Below are 23,648 nucleotides of genomic sequence, written 5' to 3' on the forward strand. Positions count from 1 at the left end.
TGAAACAGTTCTGCATTCTATGATTTACATCAAGTCCAAATCTACCAACATTTCCTACTATTTTATTGTAGGATTATCTTGTACTGTGGAACTATGAATTTAAAGAGAGCYAAAATTTTAGACAAGTTCAGGGTGTTAATGACCTTATTATAGCTGGGAGGAAATAGCAGGAAAGAACATGTCTTAATTTTTGCCAAAGCTAAAGATAGTATTATGGAAAGTTAAAAGACACTGCCTCCCTGGAAGTCTGTGGAATCCAACAGAAATCTAAGTACTGCTTTATTCTGCGCGGAAGTTCGCATGTATGACAGTTGCAGGGGCTGGAACTGGGACACAGATATATTTGTTTTTACCACACTATCCTGCATGGATGGGAAATACACTTCCTGAACAAATAGGATATTTGGTCTATGAAATCCATACCTCCAAGTGATAAAAACTCCTCTGGCTGGTCTCTCACTTTATTGTTATTGTGTTTGATTTCCACAGTGCAAATTAATTCAAACTTCATAATACTGATTTTTCAAAGATTCCCTGTAAGGTGGAAAAACATGTAGGAGTTTCCTCCACACTTGTCTGGTTTGTGGAAGTGTCGGCCACTCCCACAGCAGAMGTGGAAATGCCGAGATACAGCAAGAGTGTAGTCAATCTTCGCTTTTCAAAATGGGAGAGCCAGCACTGGAGAGTGAATTCTTAGGCATTAAGTAGAAAATAGCTAGGTAGAACTGAACATAACTGACCAKGTATTTTTCCTGAGAAACATCTCAAATTATCTCCATTCCCACTTAGTCATTCAACTAAAATATGTTAAGACTGCTTGCAAAATAAAAGGTAGTTCCAGTAATGGTCATTTGAGTTGGCTGCAAAACTACCTACAGGATTGGGTTTAGATATTTGTAACATGAACCACTCCAAATGGAAATTTTAATGGGGAGAACAAATTTTTCTTTTATTTCAGATTTCTTTTACTGAGCTTTCACACTTTACATACTCTTTGAGCAAAGTTTTCTTCTTTTGCACTCATATCTTGTCTGTATTTTTCTTTTTTGCTTTAAGTCAGGTCTCATTTATCTGTAAAGGCTTAAGTCATCCTGAAATTAGGAATAAAGAACATTGAGTAATTATGTATAAATTTGTAGTAGTATAAAAACTATGTATAAGTTTATTGTCACAGATCACCTTTGTATATTGATTATATTGACATTAGCAGAACTCAGACCTATGACTCTTAAAACTTCTCAAAATTACATCTAGGATAAAACAAAAGTCATCCTCCCACCCACCCCATCCCATAGACTGGATGAGATCTATTATATATCAGGTAAGTATTCAACAGAAAGATCAACAGAGATTGACAGCACTACATTTAATATACATGTGAAAATTATACACATCTCCTTGTAAGTTTTATTATGTTCTTCTGACTTATTTTAAATATTGAAAACTGGCATAATATATTTTCATTAGTGAGCAAGAATAATTTGCTTTTACTTGTTGAAACAAGTGGATTCATTCATTTAGCTTAAAGCCCTCTGTGTTTGAGCCCACCTGTGATATAGCATAGGTTGGCTTTGTGTCAAGAAATTTCAGAAGCAGTAATTCAACTTGATTATTATATCATATTTTTAAGACACTCCACCTGGCATTAGTGAAATGAAGAAAAATCATGCTTGTATATAAGTAATCTTTCTCTTGCTCTTTTCCATTTCCTTTCCTCTGAGCATTTGGAAATACTAGGACAGCACAGAATTAAGCTGTGGCACAGCTGTAATGATGGAGAAAAGACACAAAAGCCAAGAATTACACTTTTCTTTGAGGGAGAATGACCCTCTAATGACCACTGACAGCAAGGCTGGAGGCAGGATGAGTCCTTTTCCCCTTGCCTTGCTGATTATTTTCATCATTATTTCTGATAATTATTGAGACTAATGAAGCACATCTCCCTGGCTGATAGCTCTGAAATGGAAAGACTATTGCATGCTATCTATAACCTGCTTTTAAACACAGTAACCTTGACTAACTGCTCTGGTAGAAGAAGAAGAAAGAAGTTTTCTGTTCTGTATGACAGCAGAGAGCTATGCTCTGGGGATGACCTGCTCTTGGGCGGATAGCATCACCGGGGCATGGATCAGCATGTTTCCCAGTCTCCCAGCCAGGTCTGGACACACTGGGAGCAATGATGACTGATTCAGGGCTGGGAAGTAGAAGGGGGCTTAAACAAGTGCCTCAACACAAAACACCGCTCTTTAATGCTGGAAGCCTACATCTCTGAGGTGTATCAGCAGCAGGAAGAAAAGAGACTGGAATGAAACCCACTGTATACTCCTTATCACAAGTCAATTGGCAGCTGCAAGTATACAGGGATATATATTAGTGAATGCATGCTAGCCTTTCACTTAAATATCTCATCTTTGCTCTTGTGCTTCATCTTAGCTGCAGCTTACTATTTTTCAAGAGGCTTTTCTTTTGTGCTGAAAGTACGTTCTGGGTCAGATAATTTACTGCAGAAACCTGGATACTGCAAAGTACCTTTGTATTAGTTTCAATCATAAGAATAGTGATTTCATTCATAGCACTGAAACTCTTTTTCAAAACTAGACCTGCCACTTCAAAGTTGCTTCACCTGTTCCCCCTCCACCAAACCCCTCCTGTTCAGAAAGCTCTTGGGGAAGCTCACTCTCAAGCCTTTGTGTTGGGAGAACGAGAAGCAATATTTTAATATGACAGGCCTGAAAGGTCCATGTATTAAAAAATATATTTTTTAAGAGTGAATATAATGCAATGGTACCCTGTAATTAGATCTTGTATCAGTTATGCTATTTCARTAAGTTTCTCCTTAGCCTGTTCACAAGAAGGAAGCATGCTTTTAAAAGGAAAAGAAGATAGTGGATGATCAGGCCAAAACACCAGCAAAAGAACATAAGTCATCTCCAACCTGGACAGGAGAAAGACCATGTCCCTCATTCTGAACACCAAGAGTCAAGCTCTATAACCCTGCTAACGTTATATATACGTGTGTATAAACATAACCTGTGAGCAATAACCTGTTGTGTAAAAAATACCACAGCCTTAGCCTGAACTGTTCTCATCTACTGATTAAAGCAATTCAGGCTGAGACCGTCTTTAGAGAAGGGTTACTTCAGAGATTTAGTACGGTCCCTGGACTGAATATCTCCACTATGTAAACATTAGTAGACATTGCCTGAAACACCACTGGTGTCAGCTTTGAACTTTATGACTCTTTGAATCTTCACTGTTATGAGTCAAAACAAGGTGCAGTAAAGCAAGCAACTGGGAGATGTGCTACGATACTGCACCGTTGTGAACACAGGCTGTGAAATGCCCATGCAGTTGCAGCCAAAATTTTGAAGATTTTCATTGATCCCGATCCATCAGACAACATATATGCTTAAAATGGCAAAAATGAGTAACCACACTGAATTTAATAGGATCATCCTTGTATGAAGTTGCACAGTAATATACTCAGATTTTGTGTGCAATCCATTGTGTTCAGTATGTGTAAAAATAATGAAATCAAAGTAAGACAATGGTATGCAACAGACGATTTYCCCCAGAAATATTTCTGTTTTACTTTTGATTAGACTGCCACGAATCATTCACAGCAATGCTAGTTTATTCTCTTTTGAGTTGTACGGGCTACAGTATGAGAAATGCGGTTTTACATTCTCTCTTCTCGAACCTCTCACYGGAGTCAGTGAGGTGTATCATGGGGATGGGAGCGTACCTGACATGTGCCCTGGCAAGAAAGCGGGCAAGTTAAGGAAAAAGCTTTCCAGAGAATAGGGAAGCTCAGGTACAAACATACAGTTAATTATCACCAGGAAACAGAAATCAGGAAACATCATACACTTGGTTTTCTATCTGTTAAGGTAGGAATTCCCATGCTGTGCAGAACTAGCTGCTTGCAGCATTAAGTATGACCGAGCCTTTGAGCTGACATGGCAGTTGAACAGTGAAGAGGTCAAAAGACCAACCTGATCCTGGACAGATGAAGACAGACAACTCTTTTCTCCAAAAAAGGCATCTGCCTTTCTGAGGGACTTAAGTGGAGCACAATACAAAATTTGGTTTTGCTTGTCTTATAATACTTATTTTCATTATAGGCAAGCAACTTGTTTTATTACATGTTTCCTGATAATACACAGTATATTGAGTGCCAACACATTCTACACTTTCTGAGCAAAAATACCCAAAAAATCTGATACACTGCTTGCTAACAGACTGCTAGGAAAATAAATTGCCAAAAAATATAGGGTACAAAGAAAACTGAGTATTATCACCTTCATGCTCTTTGTGTCCTTATTCTGAGCTGCAGCTGACTATACTATATACTAAGCACAAAATAATCAGTTATAGCATAGGGAAAGCAATCAYATTACCTTAGATAGAGATTTCTGTATGTTTTGCTCCCCATTTACTTCTCAATCTGGTGAATTCATTAAAAAATACACAGACAGCCATCTTCCAACAGTATTTGGGACACTGGGGGGAATATGACAATTCTGAAGAAAATTAATTGAAGTTGAAGCTATTAGCACACATATTTGGATTGACTTTTCTTATCTCAGACCACAGCTACTTGAGCACATTAATTACATAGTTGATCTTTTTGAGTACAGGAGGGAAAACTGAGTTGCTCATTCTACACTGTATACTTGCACACCGTCCACTCAGGAATGTATCTTTGAATGTTAATTATCACTAAAGGAAAAGCCAACTCTGACTGCTCAAGAGAGGTCATGGTTTCAAATGCAATACATGTTCAGCTTTAGTCAAGCACGAGAAATTATTTCAGAAATATAAAAGCAACCAAATGCAAGACTGACAAAGATTAGCAAACATAACAATTAATAATTGCATTACACTGCAACTACAATAAATCTGGCTATAAAATATAGAACTAATTACAAGACACACAAATCATTAGTAGGCTACCATAGATTTATGAGGAAAACTGAGTCTTAATAACAAAAAGCAAGCAACCTGCAAGTCAACCTGCAATGCAGACTCCCAAACATTGTTCTTGAGAGAGCTTAGGAACACTGACTTTGAAAAAAACAATCACAAATCTTGGAACTCATAGTAGATGTCATCTCTTTCAATACCAGTAGTTTATATGTGACCAACTGACTTGAACACTGTTTCATGTTTAGGGCCATAAATTAGAACTATATAAAAGCATGAAGGTCACCTTCAGAAAAATAAAAAAATTAAAAGTCAGGTCTTGTAGAACAGGATAACAGTATAGAAAATCAGTATAGAAGTAGAATAGAACAATACTGATAACAGTATAAAGTGTGAAAAGGTGTGATCAGAATTTGTCTTTTTTTTTTACAAGAATATCGTTAATTACTCTACTACCTGATTACCTTTGTTTGAAAAGGCTGTAAGAGTGAATCTTGTTGAATTCATTATTATAGACTCCAAACTCTGTCTTGTATTTCTYACTCATCCTCATTTGATATATGTTGGCATATATGAACATTGCTCTATGTATGGTTGGTGAATCAGTGAGATCTCCAAAGAATCAYCACTATTATAGAAAAAGGGGAAATATCATTTACCATTTACCAAATCTAATATCTTCTTGCAGAACTAATGTATTCTTTGTGGCTGAGGTTTTAATTTAAGGAGAAATCTGATCACCTATAGCTAAAACCAGTTTGGCTTCTGAACTATTTGCGAATTAGAGAGATCATAATAATTCTGGGTAGATGGAAAACAACCAGCTGTTACCCTAAGAGGAAGTACTAAAACTTTTGAACATTCAGCTGGTATTCACTTTACCGAAGTTTATTTGAGAGAATAACTTCAAAGGGAACAAATACTATAAGTGAAGAGTCCAAAGAGTCATTCTGTACAAAATCTAACAAAGGTCTCTGAAGTAATATGGCACTTCTGGGACAAGGAGACAAAATTTCTGTGGATAAAGAAAACATAAGCTAAATTGAGACTTGAATACTTGTAGCAATATTTTCTACAAGCACTATTTATTTCTTTGTGAAAGCAATACTTTCATCTTTAAATGGATAAATAAATCAGTTTTCATATTTCATTAGTCTTCAATTTCAACTTTTTTTAGAGAAGCCAATCATGGGGACAAAAAAGATGTGTGGAATAGTACATGCATAAAATATCTGACTCCAAAGTAGTTGTAAATGTTCTATATAAGTACTATTCCTAATGTTGACATAAATTATTTCTCTACTATATCTTCTGAATAACTGTTATTTCTGCATTAACCTGCATTCTAAACTTCTTGTCCCAAAATGTGTTGACACACTTGTGCTGTAGATACCCTCATACGCCTACAGCTACCTCTCTCACCTGCACCACAAGAACCATTTTTATCCATACTTTTATTCAAACGTTCCATAAGCAGTACCACAGACAGCAGAACCATAAAACAAATGTACTTGTGCCCTTCTGATCATAGGAAGCAGGCTGGAAGGAACTCTGAAAATTCTTGCAGTCCATGCTTTGTCCCACATGGGATGAATTGTATTTAAATCATATAGCACAGTTTATGAGATTTCACTCCTAATCTTTTATCTTCATTCTAACTTGATTATAACCTTCCTATTTCTGTACAGTTTTAATGAATTATTTTGTTTACTGAAGTTTCCTTTTCTTTTCTTTTATTAATACTTTAATTCCACACAGTATGATAGGAACCTAGATTTAAGGAAAGAACGGTGTAGTCTTTACAGACACATGGAATACAGTACAATAGCCAAGCTATTTATCCTTCTTTTGCCTTTAAAACATCTAACATTTAATGGAAAATGTTACATTTAGCAACCCTCCACTCCTTGTTATTCTTGAGTTTACTTTGATGAAAATCAAAAATAGGGAACATCTTTTAAGATACAAACTCAATTGGCTGCAAGAGGTTTACATGAGTCTGAACTTAGTTCCACAAATAGTTCATAGAGCTGAAGAGAAGTATCTTCCCTAGAAGCACTTGTTGGTTAAATTACATGAAAATCAAACAAACTAGAGATGAACAGTTGATTTGAATTAGGTTCAAAACCTAGTTAATACATATAAACCACTGAATGAAACCTGTCCTATGCCACCAAAGAATACTTTTTTCCCTCCCTTTCATTTCCAGCAGAATAAATCCTTTCTTTGTGTGTGATATTGCAGGAGGGAAATCTGGGCCATACATTCAGGTCCATTCATCAACTTTTTTTTCTAATTTGTAAAAAAAGTTTTATATGCTGCAAAAGGAGAAATATAGCAAACCTCCAAAGCACACAAGCCAACTGATTATTTAACACAGAGAACAAAAGCACAGCATTCAGTGGTAGCAGCAGCAGCTTTCTACTATATAAAAGGCATATTTGATCAGAAATACTGAACAGAAACACTGAGAGCTATAAGAATGTGGAGAAAATTCTTTTCAAATCAATTGAAGCTGTTAAATAAATTGGTAAAACTACAAATATGGACATGACAAGAGCCTACTCAGCAACCGAACGATTACCAACATTCTGCAGATCTAGAAAGGAAGAGGCATGCCACAGTCCGGATGACTACTGTATTTTTAATTCATATCTTTGGTCTACTGTTTTATAGCAGACTAACTTGAGGAAAATGCATAAATAATATATTAGCTACCAGTCTGAAAGTACCTACTGTGACTAGATTATTTTTGAAGTGCTACCATGATGACTATATACACAGGTGCATACAAGAAGAGTGAACTGAATATGTAGGAACAAATAGATATTTGTCAGTTTAGAATATTGCTCTGTTATGTTTTGAAAGACAGAGTGCAAAATATAACAAAATCAAATGCAATAGCAGCACTCTCCTGGAAAAGGTCAGAGGAGAGGTAAGAGGAGTTAACTGGCTGAAAGAACTAATTACTGAACATTCAGGCAACTTAGGCAGCAATGGGTTTGGCAAAGAGAAAAAGAAAAACAAAAAGTGTAGCAAAGGAACAGGGAGCTTTAAAATAGATAGTCACAATTTAGATATCCAAAGTCCATAAAATAATACATACACACGGCATGTATTCCCAGGAATCCTGAGTGTGAACTGTTACTCTTGGAGTCTTCACGATGCAGGCTAAGGTTTATTAGTAAGTACATCTGAAGAGGCAGAGTCCTGAGATAACCCAAGTACAAAAGCATACCAGTGGAAAAGGACAAGAATACAACTACATATATTGGTACTTTGCAAGGCGCTGTTAATGACCTACTGAAAATAAGAAAAAAGGCAGAAATGCCCACTGAAAAATCAGTAGGGATAGTATTGTTCTAATATTGTACTGAACATTTAATACAAAAAATATCAATTACCAAACAATCCTACCTGAGGAACTGCTACATCCAACTTAATTTAAGCCTTGTGGTTCTATACAGAACTTCAGAAAAAAGACATGTTAAAGTCAGCCCAGATTATTAAAGAAAGACATGACTAATGGTTTGATTATTAACAAGGGACTTGTTAATTAATAATACAGAGAAATTATTCATATTAGAAAATAATAAGCACATCTTTAAATAATGTTGGTTGGTTAAAAGACACATAACTAAAGAGTTAAATTGACAAAAGATGCTAAAACTTTGACTTTACTAATAAAGGATGAGAAACTTATTAGAATGATGTGGCTTTTTTAAGCTATAAATCAACATTTTGATAAGATATTTGAAATGTCTGTGCTAGCTTTTGTCAGTGTTTCTAACAAGCTCTCCTCTGGGATGTCTCAGTTCCACTGAATATTAGTTTAGGGTAAGTAGCAAAGGCTGAAGTTAGTTTGTATTTAGTTACCCTTACTTATTAGACAATTCTAACATTCCGTGTAAGCCCAATCTTGTATTTTCTGACTGGAACACAAATGTCCAGTTCTCAAGGAACACATGGTGTCCAAATCAGCTTCTGGATACTACTTTAAAAATAATTTTGGCTTCTTAATTGCAGTTTCCAGATCCCCCCTTTACTGACTTTCACAATGCATAATCAACATTTGTGATCAAAATTCCTGCTCAGCCTTACAGCAGCAAGATAACAAAATCTGAAGACCAAGAATTTAAAATCAGTTTGCCATTGAGATTTAAAATGAATAAAAATGGCTGAACTTTCATTTTTGTAAATAGGCAGAAACTGCATTGTGAATTTACTATGTATATCTCAACAGTAAACAAACAAGTGAACTTAATATCATTTGATCTGCTTTCACTTGGTCCACTTACAGATTCAGCAGCTCTAGTACTTGAAAACTGTGCTATTCCTAATTCAAGTCTAATTCCTTACTTCTATTTTATGTAAGTGTTGCTAGAAGGCAATATTCAAATACCTATTCAATTTAATAAATAAAATGTCTAGAATAGAAATCRCAGTGTTTTTACTTTCAATTTTGAATTTTACATTCAAATACATAAAAGACATGATCCCTGCCCTGAGAATTTGAAGTAAAATTCAAATAAACAAGGAGTGCAAGCCGGACAAWGACAATTTTGTGTTGAGACATTGTGTAGATGGTCAAAAGCAAGAGAATAAGGTTTTAAATAGGGACTAAAAAAAGATTATAACAATTATTAGTATTTAAATATGTCCTTTATCTGCTTCTACTTGCCAAAAGATGCCATTTCTTTTAATTCATATCTGTATCATTGTGTACTCCCAAATATATTTTTCCTGCCTTAAGAAAAATATCTCACATTAATGAGACCTTTTCACAGATCCTGCAAAGTTAATTGAAGCAAGGTAAGTACTAAAGTTAATTGAAGCAAGGAAAGCTCAGTACCAAGGTGAAGTCATCTTCACTTAGGGTTCATATTTAGTGGGCAGTCAACCTAACAGTACGACTAAAGGGAATAAAATTTGGTGTGTCAGATTTAATGATACAGAAAGTAGAGAGATAGTATTAAAATGCAGTACAGGTACATAGTCTGAGAGTTTATGAGCCCTAGGTTTTATTACTCACATTCCCCTATATGATTGGATGCTGTATATTATAATGCAATATTCAGATGTTCAGAGCAAGGTTGTGACACTGCTGTATAAACCTTGTAATGCAAAAGGATTTAGTCTCTACAAGGCAAGTCTTAATACATATCGTTTTATGCTTTTAAAGATTATATGAAACATAACCTTTTGTACTGAATGAAACCTAAAAAACAAGATCATGACTGGCTTTACAAATTGATTTGCCTTTATTCTTTTTATTCTTTATGTTTGCCTGAAAATGTAAATCTGGCATAGTCAACTCATTCTGTAGCCCCTTCCTAGGTCACAGATTTGTTGTTTTTCTGTTCCTTTTTTTAATCAYATAGTTTCTTTTCTGCTTCCAGTGTGGCACATTTGGTCCTCTCTTCTTTCCCCTCTCCATATTACAAATTAAGGTTTATTAATAGATTTGATTTCTATGGATCCCTACTCCTTTTTTCAAACCAAGTCTCTGCACTTCTTTTGGCTTAACATACTACATTTAATTAAGGAATAATTAATGTGGACCATCTTGAAATTGCTGCCTTTTCAGAGTCTATCAAAAGCCCTTAATTTATTCTAGTTTTAATATCTTTAGATACTTGATTAAATAGTAAAGAAAGAAATGTCTGTTCTCATATAGTGAAATGATAGACTTCAGATTAGCAAAAGCAAAGAATGCCAAATTTCATCTTCATTGTATTACAGTATTTAGAATGGTGCATTTTCTCTGTAACAATGAGTTAATCCATTTGCTGCTAGAATTTTTGGTATTTTGCACTACAGTAAACATCATAAAGGACAGATTCAGCCTCTCAATGTAAGAAATGACTAAATAAATATATCACAGTATATAAACTAGATTTACCATAACAGATTAATAAGCAAATGTGCTAGTGTGCCCCCCTTTTTCCTACTTTGATTTTCAGAATTGTCAGTTTTTCCTCCACCTGAAAAACTTGCAAGAAATGCCGAAGAAAAAGATTCTGAACCATTATCATCTTATGATATTAAAGCTTGAAAAGTAGTTGGAGAGCAGAGTAACGGGAGCTGAGCCAATGCGGAGGAACTCTACCGAGACAGACACAAGCAGCCGCTACATTCCCCAGTAATTACAGGAACAGAAACTACTCTTCAAGCTAACAGTGTCTTGAGTGGAAGTATAAGAGCCCTCACACTCTCCTAGAACAACTTTTACATTGGGGAATTTTTTGATATGCTTGTTTGAATACAAGAGAAATTATTTTTTTATTTCTAAAAATTATATAGTTTTCAATCTTTTTTTTTTTAAAGCGAACAACCACTGCAACATAATTGATGAWACCTGTGAGTTTACATAATGCCAACTTGATAATTTTTCAAAAAATGATACTCAAAATTGTACACTGGCTTTTAATAAAACTGATTTCCTGTTATAGTAATTGAGTAGGTTCACAAAAAGAAAACGATGAATAAATTTAAAAATCCCTACACTATGTTTAATATGCATTCCCAGGTTTGCATTTAACTTTTGAAAGAATTAAGCATTTAGATAKACTGTATACTGTATTAAAGCCAAACTACACTATAAAACTATTATTTACTATGAATTAAAATGAGCTAAAATGTCCTGATACATAAGCCGAATCAAGACTGCAAAAAGCATGAATTAATTAATAATTATTCACTAATTACTAAAACATTAGTTCAAACTGCAGCAAAGAAACAGAGATGTGTATCTACTTAGAAAAATTCAAAATATGCAAGTGTGAGGCAGTCTATCTTTCTTCCTTTCCATATATGCCCTACTTCTATGGAGATGCAGTAAACTTCAATATATTCAAAATAMCCTCACTTCCCTTTCTATTTTCTTGTTCTGTCATCCATATATAAATCTCCGAGGGAGAATCAGTTGATGATCTGTATCTCCAAGCTAGCATTCAATTACTCGCTTCCCTCTAGATCACTTGTCAAGAGCTGCACGCTGGTAGAAGCACTCCTGCAGTGCATATCTGAAACAGTGCTTCAAACACTGATCAAAACCCACAGTTTACAGGCAAATTCTCACATTCCCGCTAGTGTGATCCAAAGCCAGGGAATAGGCGCATGGACCGGCTTTACCCATGTTTTCCATTCCTTATTATTACAGCTTTTTTTTCTTGTGTTCTTAATACGACCACTCAGTTACAAACCCTTTGGAGGTAAAGTAGCTTTACTTCCCAAAATATACTATCTTGCTTTTAACTATTATTTTTTATGAAGAAGACTGACCTTATAAAAAATACTGAAGACCCGAAGGCTGCTGAAATGAAATAAAAGCAGTTGCTCTGAAATAATAGCAAAATTTATGTCCTTGATTTCTGGCATTTCTGTTTAGGAACCACCTTTGCTCACCTGGCAAAGATATGGTCTGTGAGACAACAAGCAACAGCAGAGCTGGGGAGAAAGAAAACAACCTCGACTAAACTGGATAAGAGTAATAGGTATGAAAAAAAGTAGTGAGTGTGAAAACAGGAAATTACTGAGAGGGCTAGTGCTTATTCAGCTGCCTGTATGCAGTGCGTTGCAGATACGAAGGAGTTATGTCTTCTTTGGGGACCCCTTGTGACTGATATGTCCTTAGCTCCCCACCCAGCGAAGATCAGCTGAGGCCACGCTTAGCTTTGGGGACTTTCTCGAGGTTTTTGAAAGAGAGGTGTTGCCCAACCTCCCCTCCCCACCCCGACCGTGAGCACCGGCATCGCCGGCCGTGTCTCCCTGACTCGCGCAGACGTGGTGGATGAGGGAAAACGAATGCTGTGCAATGCCAGTGGGCGCAAGACTACCGCAAAGCTAAAGCTACTGCACAACACCGCGCAGCCTGATATACGGTCGCACACACTGCTGCGCCTGCACAGCTAACTGCAGATAAAATCCGTTCGGACTCAAGGATCAGGAATGCTTTCCCTTGCAACTGGTCTAAACAAAGGCACCATGGAAGTATAACAGTGTGCAGGCGCACCACCACCGCCACGCAGCAACCCCGGCCACTACCCCAGCACCCGCGTGGGTACTGATCACCCGGCAGCCAGGCCAACAGGCCTATTAATGTACTCACGACTGTTACGAAGAATTGTCTAGTATTAAAGAAAAGCTAGCATTTGTCAGTTTTTTCTGATTTTTTTTTCTTTTTTAGTAAAAGTAGTAGTCACACAAAGGAAGTCCTTTTTCTATTCTGTCAAATCTGCACTTCTGCCAGGAGCAGAAAGCTGTGTTTTTTCTTTGAATAATTTCGTTTCTGATTTTCACCAAAAGAAAAAGCAAACTGAAAAAGCAAATTGTCAGAATTACTGGTAAGAAGTATAATTTCTGCAGCACTGCCTACCATGTTCCCATCATCTACGAATTCTTAGAGCTAAACATAAGGTAATTGCCATCCCTCTAAGCTGTTTGCTCTTGTATTCTAATAAGAATATGGCTTTGTCTGGAAACCGATGTGAGACCCGTTCTAAGGCACCTGGAGCCCAGCTAAAACTATTTTTTTGAAATCGCTACTGTTCTTTGGATATCCACTGCTTAATGAAAGTTACAATTCTGTGAGAAGCTCAAGGGGGGCACTGACTCTTTAAGCAGGTATAGCAGGTATATGTTTCAGAAAAGGGGGAGACTTAAAAAGATCTGTATTAAGATATTCAAATTATTCAGGTTAGAGTGAAAATGTTCAGTCTTTCACATCCTATCCCACGTTTTTCTTCTCAACTATAACAAACCTAATAGGAGGGAGGATAAAGAAGGACAGAATCTAGCACGTTTCGTTACTGAATGTGTGTCACCAGCGCCACTGGCAAGCTCTGCCATGAAGAACAAGTTCTAGAGCTGTTATTTTTCCCTTAGTAATTGCTGCGAGAATTAAGGACACAGCATAATTCGAAACTAGTGTGCTTTGTAGCAAACAAACAGTAAAACCCTCACAGATCTTGGGCACAGCAGACCGAGACAGTGCTTTTGCAAGCAGCTGCTGTTCTGAAGGGGAAGAGCGGATTACCTGCGAGCACCAACACGCATCAACTCCGGCCAGTGCGGTTTGGTGCTTCCTCTGCTTCGGCGCTGACTTCACCAGATGCGGAGAGAAGTACTGCTTCCCCGTAACAAGTGTTCCCTGGGAGCATCTGTCAGAACAGAAAAACAAGGGGGTTATTCACTAAGATTTACAGTTATAAGACATATAATACCCAATAGGAAATAATTACTTATGCAGCACAACAGCTGAGCATGGGATTTTAAGAGGGGCTGCGTAACTGACCAATAGCAATATTTGAAATAACACTGCTTAGGAGAAGATTAATTTAGCAACAGGGCATAATTCAGCCCTACAGGCACCGGGAAGGCACGTTATCTTGCATCCAGCACTGCAGATTGGACTTAGGGGTATTATAGGTTATTTCTAGTTTTTCTCTGAAGCATGTAGTATTAGCCACTGCCAGAGGCAGAATATCAAACATTTATCTGCACCTACTTCCTCCATAATGAAGGACTAATTCAATTTTATAACAACAGGACAGGCTAGTAATGAGTTGGAGATAAGGTCGAGAAGCGTACGCATACTTGAGGCTTGTGCTTGCTGCTGCAACAGAAGCAGCAGCCGGGCTTGGCCGCCTCCCTTAGCACTGGATTAGAGCTCTGACTTTTGCCAATGCCTTGGCAGATTTTGAATGATATCTTATATATTTATTTAAATATAAATTTCAAGTGCAGTGCTCGCTTTAAAAGGGCTAAGAAGGTAGACTGACTTAGTGATGCTGTAGCAGACGAAGTTATTGTTTGCCATTTCCCTAACACCCTTATGCTTTGAAACCACATTCTGCTGCCCCTTTTCTAGTTAAATCTCAACATATGACTAGTTTAGATAAGCAAAGTTTACTGCTTTTTATTGGAGTGATAACAGTGTTACCCAACCCTGAAACTTAAGCTACAAAACACTTTGCTTCCTATTCTAACAAGGGACTGAAGCAAGATTTCATTACTTGAAAATGATGAAACTTGACTAAGAGGGAAAGTTTCAGTTGCTGAAATAAATTAAGCTTCATCTAAGCCCCAGTGAATTAAAAAAAAAATGCTGCATTTGACACATTTCCTACTTGAAAATGAAAATCAAGTATATAAGGATTGAAAAATATGAACCATTATTCACAAAGAAAACCCTCTAACTTGTACACTAACTTTGGAAACAAGTTCATGCCTTTCATCATCTAACTATCACCCCAAGGCCATGACCTGACATTATGTTCATTAGAAGCAATAAATATAAAAACCTGTAGTTGCAATAAAGCTGAACATGAAAGTGGAAGAAAGAAATTATAATTCACTTTAAGGATGTCTATCTAATATTTTATAAGCTTTTAGGTAATATTAAATGATATGAGGATTGCAATTTTGTATTCTTGCATTTTAATTTTATATCAGATCATTTAAAATTTCAATTGTTGCAACACTTTATAACAAAAACAATAACTGCACTTATGAGTGTAATGAAAACTATTAATCCATTTCAGATTTTGTCAAAGCAGGCAACTGTGCAGTTCTGTATATATTATTTTAATAACCATACTATTATTAAGAACATAAGACCTCTCGACCAGTAAATGTGAACTTTTGGAAGAGTGAATTCTGAAGAACTAGTGTACTGTGCTTCAGAATCATGTTCTCCAAAACCCGCATCAATTTCTACTTTCAATTCATTTGCCCATCTTGAAAATCAAAGACAAAAACAAATGAAAAAACAGTCCTCGCAAGTTACCCTGCTGTAAAAAAGAGGAGAAAGCATTTCTCTAACATACATTTTGCTGGATTATTTATACGTGAAGGATCTCCATTGATCTCCAGCTTCTTTGATGTTTTCTTAGAAGTCCATGCCCATTTCTGCACTGCGCTAGACACTGCTATAGAGTATAGCACTGTATAGAGTTCCCTTGGTGTTTTTATCATGTATAGTCAAAATTCAAATATATGTTTCATAAAGACATTCAAAACACGGTTCTCTTCTTACGTAGTGTTGTACCTGCAGCCTCTCTTTTGTCCGTAAACCTCAGTTCTATTTTACATGAATGCATTTATATAAGTAAAGGAAAGCTAAGGGAAATCTCTGAAAATGAGGAAAAATTATCATTAATGAATCAAAAAGAAACCCCATCCACGTTGTTTAGGTTTTCTTATTGCAAATGACTTGCAGCTGCACAGGCAGCTGCACAGTGAGGGCCTTCGCGGCAAGTGCAGCTGAGGCTGGAAACCTGGCCGGCTTCTGCTGGCTCTCTTGATCCTTCCAGATATGCACAGGGTTCCGGCTGGCCCAGTTCAACAAGCCCACGCTGGTGGGCAGAGGCAGCTGCCCGGCTCTAACACCCCACGGTGCTTCAATCCCTTAGCCAAACTGGCAGGCACATTTCTCCTGATGCCCCTCGCTCACAGTCTGGCAGATTCAAAGGGAGAACAGACCCAGCTTCTTTACTCCTTACATGTTTACAGTCTTCCTGAATATATTCCAAAGTGCAAATTGTGTATGCCTTACAGGCTCCTACCAGCACAGCAAACCTTATGAGACTTCATCTATTGATAAGAAGTACCTCCACATTTATAGAAAGGATTTCAATATGTGTGTGACACAACAGGTTAGCATATCCTCAATATTTTTGCTCAGTCAGGAATTTAGAAAAGTTACCCTGTCTTTCTAAGGCTTCTGAAAATGCCCAGGAGCTCTTGTTAATTTTCAGAATGAAAAGAAAAAACTCTGTGAAACTCAGTTAACATTTCCCCGTCTCTCGTGTTATTACATAAACATGCAGTACACATACCTTTAAAGAAAACTATTTTTTCTCATCTATTGGGAATGGTATCTTGCTATACCAGCTTATTTTGTAAGTTTGAAAGGTGAAATTTGAGAGTTTGCCCTGTAAATTCTGTGAATCCTAAGATTACAGAAAAATATATTACAAAGGTCCCATTATTTTTCTTCTGTTTGTTATTCTCAGTTTCTTGGAGTTCTTGAGCCAATAATTCTTGGAAATAAAGATAAGAAATGTATTAAAGATCGCATTTTTCATATTTCTCTTATTTGCTATAATATAGGGAATCATGACCAAAAGGAAAAAGGTTTTATTAACAAAACAAAAAGAATTCTGAACAGAAGACACTGTACTGAACAGAAAGACCCAAGATGACATTAATTGCCTGGACTGTTAATTAGTAATGAGACTGCTTGTTCTGTTATTGTCATGTAGAGAAGAAGGTAAAGGCATTTATTTATTTTTAGGGTCTATGGAGAGATTTCTTTAACTATGCAATGTACTTCTGCCCAGCATAATTGTTTCTTTGTCAGTAGTCTCATTATGCAGAATACCTCTTGAGGAATATAATTTTTCCACAACAAGCTTGGCAGTAATCCAGCTCTGAAATAAAGGTGTCTGTTGATCCATCTTGAAAGCTACCATGCATGCATATATATGTTCAGATATGCACACTCGCACACTTTTTCAGGGTATTAAGTTGCTTCTTCGAAAATGAACTAATATTCACTGAGAATACATTTTCAACATGGAAGCTGTGGGATTTCTGAGTGAAATGAAAAGTTTCTTGCTGTTCTGTTTTTTCAAGACATCTTTAACACCCTTTGATCTAAAACTCCAACCCCAATGTATATGATACACAAGTAAATAAAATTACCTATGTAAAACTGTGGACATAAATATGCAAAGTTTTTACACCCACTGTCAGTCCTGAAGATCACTGCAAGTTTTGATGAAGTTTGAAAAAATATTTGTGAATTCAAGGAGAATTTGTGAAATCTTCCTTTCACACTACCAAGAAAAAAACGGTTTTTCAATGTCTTGAAAACTTAAGACAAAGTCTCTATACCATTTGTGCCCCACTTATCCCTAGTATCCCACTTAGTTGTTTTTCCATGGGAAAAAACAAAAATCCAGAATGGAACATTTTCTTGAATAAGGACTTCAAACCATTTCCACAATCTTTGATTAATTTAGTTCCCAGGAAGAAAATTCTCTGTTATTAGCTTAAGTTGCTCAATAACTTGATTTCTTATAGATGTAAGTACACTTTCCAGATATATAGTAACTAAAGATGTTCAAGTCTGAACAACATGACTGACTTTAAGAAGGGGTTGCAGAAGTGTGGAAGAAAGGAATTATAGCCTATTTCTGAAGAATGGGTACAGATAGACACCTTTTCAATTTTTCCCTTTTCCTTTTCCCTATATCAAAGTAGGAAAAATTCTGTAGGCAGAAAATGATCTACTTGCATTTGAAGAAAATTTTCTAGGTGTTATCCTTAATATCAGCAGTATATTTCAATCCAATCCACTTGGAGATTGCTATTTAAAAAGAATTAGCTTGTAACAGAATTTTATTCCCCTAGTTCACAGAACACAAGAGATGTCTTCAGCTTTTGAGCCTAACCTTTGACTTTTTTCAGGCTATTTTGCACAAGGGATATAAAAATTGTCTTCCCTCGTTGAAATGATAGAGTTAATTTTAACACTATTTTTCTTTGTTGTTCTAAAATCAGTGCAAAACAAAGGAATTATTTATAATTAATAATTATCTGAGGATCACTTATACCAAGAAGATTACACAGCAGCATGGTGCCAGATAAACAAAAGAAGGCTAGAAAATAAACAATGTGTACAATGGATGGGGAACGTCATTGAAAGGAATTGATCAACTTTCTTTCCTCAAAATTATTCAGCAGTTTTCCTTCATTGAAGAAAGTACATAAAATATCAAAAAGATTAAAGTTGATATACATGTACACAATGAATCAAAGATTACTGTATCTTATGCAGTTCCAGTTTGTCATGCTGATTACCATGTAACATTTTGGGCCTCGGCATCTCCTTAGATTATTACTGTACATTACAAAATGTAACTTCTAGCTGTGCTAATAAAGAAGGGAACGGGCAGGTACACCTGCACATTTTCTGTTTAGTCAATACCCAAATCTACACATTGTTTTCACAAACAAGACTGATATGCCTATAAAAAGGCTTGGAAAAGACTACTTAGGGGAAAGTATAATCTGAAATTATCACAGGGTATTTAATTGAAACTACCTAATCCAGTAAATATCACTCAGGTATTTAATTACATTTCAAAAAATTTTAGAAATACATCATTGTATAAAAAATAGAAAAATACAAATTAATTGTAAAGACTGTATGAAACATTTAATACTACCATATCTAAGATGTGAAACTAATGAAAAGAGAAAAACTTCTTTGGATACCCTAGAAAAATGATACAGAAATCTTAAAATACAGTGTCAATTAAACAAAATACAAACCTGGAAGGTTATACTGCCTCAACACTGGAATTAGAATCCCCTACAACTTGACTACCCTAGAACTCCCTGCCAGAAAACAATATCCAAAGTACTCAGGCACTTTTAGAAAAGGAATTTTCCCATTCCAAAATCTCTGGCTCTCTAGACCCCACAAATCAAATAAATGGATGGAGATCACAGCCTTCTAATTTCTCTTTCTGAAAATCCTGAAGTAATCCTGATACAATTTATTCACAAAATATCACATATATAAATGTCCATAAAAGAACACACAAATCCCAAACCACTGCATAGAAACTGAATGTCTTTGTAAATTATTGTAAAAATAATGTTTGTTAGTTGAGAAGAGTGATTTACTTTGTTGAATGATCAAATATTATTAATATGTATATGGCATATGTATCAAATATTATTAATATGTATATGTAGGAATATGTAATATATGACAAAGTTAAGAGTGCAAATGGAACCGTCTTCCCAAATTCTGGTTCTCTTACACATCTGAAATTACAACATTCATAATTTTGATTTTTATATAAATTTCTGTTTTGTTATAAAACACATTTTTTGTATACATTTCTTACTTTGAAGATGTTTATTTTTAAGCATCAGTTTGCAAAAGAGAATAGAAGAATTCTGGAAATGTCTAGATGAGGACCTTTCAACATAACACTATTTTTGTTGCTGGATATATGTTTTGTGTCTTTGCATATTAATGGATGTTCTAAAAGTTATCTGGATTAAGCATCATCAAAGTTAACAGCCTCTTTTTATAAGACTATGTTTTTCATTTTAAGATGCTATTAGAATAATAAAATTGATGCCTAGTGGGCTAAAAGCAGACTGCCATTTAACATATTTAATGACCATCTGGAGATTTTTATTCAAAGTTTTATTTGTATTTTCTTTTAAGCATTTCTTACTTTTTTAGGAAGAAAGAATCTCACTTTGCCTTTCCAAATTTGGAAGCATTATGAGCTACAAACCTTAACTCCTCGACTCTATTTCTTTATCTCTTTTTTCCTTTGTGTTGTGATATAAACTTGTTTTTTATTGATCGACCGTAACTACCATAATCAAAAAAAACAAACGTGATCACTCTTGCCGGAACAAAGACTACAGTGAAAGGACTTGGGGACTGACGGGTGAAGTATTTGTATTCTATGTTTGGAGAACTACAAAAACCAGAAGAGCATTCAGTGCTGTTCTCCTCTTCATCAGCCTTTATGACCATTTAGAAAATGCATTACATACATCCCAAATGCTCTGTATGGAGGAAAAGCTTCTTTCATGTAGCACAAAACTTAACAAAGCACTGCAAATTAATTTGTGTATTTCTCCCCTTCTTCTTTAATGAATGATCGGTAAAGCTACCACATATCATCCGCTTCATCATCATCAAACTCTTCTATAAAGCTTTAGTCCCTCTAAGCACTGGTGATCGCTTTTATTTGTACTGAAGTATGTTGTCTGATCTATTTAAAACTTCTCTCTGAAGACATCTAACCTAAATTTCCAGTAGAACTTAACCAACATTTAGTATTTTTTTTGTTGTGAATATTTCATCTTGCTAAACATACTTTTACACATTTAGATTGTCTAAACATTAAAGCAATACAGTAACTTGCTAAATATTTGCATTCACACTGTGGTAAGCACCATGTTAGACTGAGTCAAGAACGGAGAAGGATTTCTGAAGAATATTAGTCTGTGTGTTCATAAAATGTATGCTGGACTGTTTGCCACTTGGCAACTTAGTTTTATAGTAAATGCTGCTTTCAATGCCATTTTAAGAAGTTTCTAATCATCAAGAAAACCTTCCTTGGGGTTGATTCTATGGTTTTTATGGTTTTCAGATTTTTCCTGAATATCAAATATAAAGAAGTTCTCACATATTGCCTGGCTTTGATCCGCTCTGTTAACAGCTTGTCCTCAGTACAAGAATTAGTTGTTAATAACATGATTATTCTATTTTGAAGACACACACAGATGGAGGGAAAGACCAGTTTGGTCATTACTGGGCCACTGGCATCATCTTCAGAAAACATTTCTCTGTCCCAGTCCTTGCCAGTTTTAATATTATACTCATTAATAAAAGACAATAGGTATCATCATATACATTATTTTGAAATCTATGGATAATATCATTAATTAATTAGTGCTAATTTATTAATATTCTTGCATAATCATGTGCTGTGCCATTGTGAACCTTTGATTGATCATCCCGCTAAAATTTAAAAGTAGAAGAATGACATAATCATAGATAGTGCAATATATGAGCAAAAAAAAGTGAAATAAGAGTAGCAAGAATTTTTGTATTTGTACAGTTTTTGAAAGAACATTTCTCACATTCTGTATTGTGTATGCCTGGCATAAAATATGTAACTTATGCTACTTATTGCTGTAACACAAATGCTTGAATAAAATCTAAAGCAGAGTAGCTTACAGATTGAAAGGAAAGAATCCAAAAATAATTTCCTCTCATAACAGTTGTGGCTTTTGTCTTTTCCCCCTGAAATTGTGCTGCACTTTCCGTGCTGTATCTAAACCTCCAAAACCTCTTCCTTGCTGTGATGGCAGCAGCTGTCAGCAGCATCTGGCCATCTTTGACTCCACAGGGGGTCCTTCAGACGGACACCCTGGGAAAGCAATTCTCTGGCAAGACAGACAACTGCGGCTCCTGGTTAAAGCGCTCTTCCCTGTAGGTACCAGCACAAGACCTCAAACTCCTGAGTGTCAGGAAAGGTCATTATGGAAAGTGGGGAGAATCACCTTGACAATCAAGAAAATCTACGAAAAGCTCTTACCATCTAGTAATAGTTTATCCCCCCTGTCAAGTGATAAACACTGCTAGTGTACAAACCACTGCAACATCTGCCAGTATGCTCAATTCCAAGCACGAAGACAAAGCTCATTAATCCAAAAACATTGTTAGATTATGGGAAAACTTCTCTGTAGAACTATAAAACAATCACCATCCCCTCATAAATGAGGATATCCTTCAACCCAAATGTATAATGGGAAAAAACAGAAAACCATAGAATAAGTATGAAAGAATGTGAAACGGCGAGAATTGGGTTGGGAAAGGGAGGTGCGTAGCATATCAGATCTCTTAGGTCTCTATAAAATGTCTGATGCTGATTCACAGAAAACATAACCGTAATGAACCTCATATGAAGCCATATAATAGTTAGTTCATACGAAAGTCTTGGATCACAGGATATCACTGGAGGAGCTTGAATGCAGGTTTAGGAGGGAGATTCTGAACACAGCCACGGCATCGTGTGGCTGACAGTTCACCGAACCACCTCAGGACAATGTCCACCCATTCAAACACCTCATGCAAAATAAGTAAAGATCAGATCTATTTAACTGTGCATGGATGCCTGAAAAACCCATTTTGGTTACTTTTGATAACATATTTTACTCTGATTTATATACTTGAAAATACAGTTTGCCGTAACTTTTTGTCGATATGTCTAAAATATAGCCAAATCTCAAACATAAGGAGAATCAATAGAAAAGTTTTGTTTTGTTTTGTTTTTGCTCAGGCAGCCTTTATTTTATGCATGCAGTTTTATTCTGCACTTCCCTTACATTAACTATTTCCACGAGACCATATTGAAACTATAAGTGACATCATTACAAGAAAACAACAGGTCATGGCTTAGTACCTGCAATTTCAAAAACAATTCAGAGCATATGCATATTCAGAAGGAGAAGTCAGAAACACTGAAAAGCCCAGAAAAAATATGCCTAGATATACAGGATAAAATTGCAAAAGTGCTGTAATTCTTCATCATAACAAAACAGAGACAGCATACAGAGAGCAGAACTGCAGCAAAAGCTTAGACAACTGGACTACATTTGTCTTAATTTGCTTCACTGAGTTATGCATAACATTTGACATACATGTAGTCATAAATTTAATTTATATGGTTTGCCTATGACTTTGTTACCCATTTTCCTTGTTAGTATGAAAGATTATGTATTTAAAATTGTTAGAATTAACTTTATTTCACCTGATCCTCTTAAATCAATTGAATAATAATTGAAACAGAACTATATACACAACTCTCATTTTTCTTCTAACAAATAAGAATTGTATATATGCGTGTTCTTCCATTGTATTCTGCACTGGAAAATAAATGACTGTAAAACTGTATAAATGGTAGTCGTTGAATACCTACTTAAGTGCGGGTTAGATGAGTGGACAGTGAGGTGGATTGAGAACTGGCTGAATGGCAGAGCTCAGAGAGTTGTGATCAGTGGTGCAGAGTCTAGTTGGAGGCCTGTAGCTAGCGGTGTCCCCCAGGGGTCAGTACTGGGTCCAGTCTTGTTCAACTTCTTCATCAATGACCTGGATGAAGGGACAGAGT

This window comes from Apteryx rowi, unplaced genomic scaffold (assembly GCF_003343035.1).
Source record: "Apteryx rowi isolate R43461 unplaced genomic scaffold, aptRow1 scaffold_179, whole genome shotgun sequence".
Classification (NCBI taxonomy): Eukaryota; Metazoa; Chordata; class Aves; order Apterygiformes; family Apterygidae; genus Apteryx; species Apteryx rowi.